The sequence below is a fragment of the Capsicum annuum genome, unplaced genomic scaffold, assembly GCF_002878395.1.
Source record: "Capsicum annuum cultivar UCD-10X-F1 unplaced genomic scaffold, UCD10Xv1.1 ctg5104, whole genome shotgun sequence".
Taxonomy (NCBI): Eukaryota; Viridiplantae; Streptophyta; class Magnoliopsida; order Solanales; family Solanaceae; genus Capsicum; species Capsicum annuum.
Window position 1 is genome coordinate 118814 of NW_025858956.1, and position 2034 is coordinate 120847.

At 36.5% G+C, this 2034-nt stretch overlaps 1 pseudogene; it reads right to left on the bottom strand.

Annotated features, from left to right (window-relative positions):
• Positions 1–68: 68 nt before the first annotated feature.
• LOC124892837 lies at positions 69–1627 on the bottom strand (annotated as a pseudogene).
• Positions 1628–2034: the final 407 nt, after the last annotated feature.

The window sequence follows — 2034 nt, forward strand, 5'->3', positions numbered from 1 at the left end:
ATTGGCTACAAAGGGATTTTTTTTAGTGAACGTGTCACAAGCTTACTCCTATTTTTTTTTTATAAAGTTTTTGTAAAAACAAAGAATTAAATTCAATTTTCTCTCCTATTTACTACAGCGACGAAGAATCAAATTATCACTATATTTATTTCTTTTTCTACTTCTTCTTCCAATTGCAGGATAAGCCCAAGGGGTTTTGGGTTTTTTTCTACCAATTGGGGCTCTCCCTTCACCACCCCCATGGGGATGGTCTACAGGGTTCATAACTACTCCTCTTACTACAGGACGCTTACCTATCCAACGCTTAGATCCGACTCTATCCAGAATTTTCTGGTTCACCCCAACATTCCCCACTTGTCTGACTGTTGCTGAGCAGTTTTTGGATATCAAACGGACTTCCCTAGAAGGTATTTTTAATGTGGTTGATTTCCCCTCTTTTGCAATCAGTTTCGCTACAGCACCCGCTGCTCTAGCTAATTGTCCACCCTTTCCTAGTGTGATTTCTATGTTATGTATGGCCGTGCCTAAGGGCATATCGGTTGAAGTAGATTCTTCTTTTGATCAATCAAAACCCCTTCCCAAACTGTACAAGCTTCTTCCAAAGCATACAACTTTCTGGATGTAGATGATGATATCTATACATATGGATCTTATATATATCATACAATGAAGTACCACATGGGTGGATATATATATGAATCCAAATCCGCTGAATCACTCATGTTATGATCTTCTACATCCTGGATCTTCCGGTTCAGTCATCTTGCTTATGTTTTTCATGTAGTATTCAGACCGAATGACTCTATGAAATTTCATCGATACTTCCACATATTATGGGTAACGTAGGAGACATCTCTATTTCCCCCTAGGGGAATCTTTAGAATTCCCAATGCTTAACTTTTAATTCACCTCTGACCATCAAATGAAATGTGAATAACCCATCCTCCTCTCTTTGAAAGAAGGGGCGCTTCCGGTTCTGTCGGTGCTTGAAATAATTTTGACTTCTCCATATTACTATATCTCTATAGTCAATACTTTTATATAAGGAACTACTGAACTCAATCACTTTCTTCTGTTGCTCTTTAGTTTTCTGTTGAGGTCTATCCTGCAGAGGTACTCAAATTAGATCAGTGATTGATTTCTAGGTTTCGTCGTAAACCTAATTGGTTATTTCTAATTACGTAAATCAATAGTTCAAACCGCACTCAAAGGTAGGACATTTCCCATTTTTATAGGAACTTCTGTACTAGAAACAATGGTATCTCCAATTATAGCCCCTCTGGGATGTAAAATATATCTCTTCTCACCATCGTCATAGTGTATGAGACAAATGTATGCATTTCGATTAGGGTCGTATTCTATTGTTACGACTCTACCAGATATGTCTTTTTCATTCCATCGAAAATCAATTTTACGGTATAGAAGCTTATGACCTCCCCCTCTATGCCTTGCGATAATGATTCCTCTGGTAGTACGACCTTTACCACAACGACGCTGTCCATAGATCAAATTATTTCATGGACTAGATTTCACTTGACTGTCTACGGTTCCATTGCGTGTGCTCGGGGTAGAAGTTTTGTATAAATTTATCACCATGCTATTAAGTATTTTTATTTAAGTTCTTTTCTTTCTAAAAGGTGAAATAGAATAACCCGTTTGAAGTGTGATGATCAGACGTTTGTAATGCATTATATGTCCCATAATAGGTCCCATTCTTCTACTCTTTCCCGAAAGTCGATGACTATTCAGAGCTATTACCTTGACACTAAAGAAGAGTTTGACCCAATGTTTTATTTCTGTCCTAGTTGATCCTGATTCGACATTAGAATTATATGAATTTTCTCCAATAACCGAATACTTTTGTCTGTAAATACAGCATATTTGATTCCATCCATAAATCGATTTTCTTCCCTATGAGTTATACTCTTAATAAGAATACTAGTTCTTACTGTTCATATATTATGATATGAATATACCACATCAATTCGTTATGTATTCATCTATTATGATATGAATATACCACATCAATTCGTT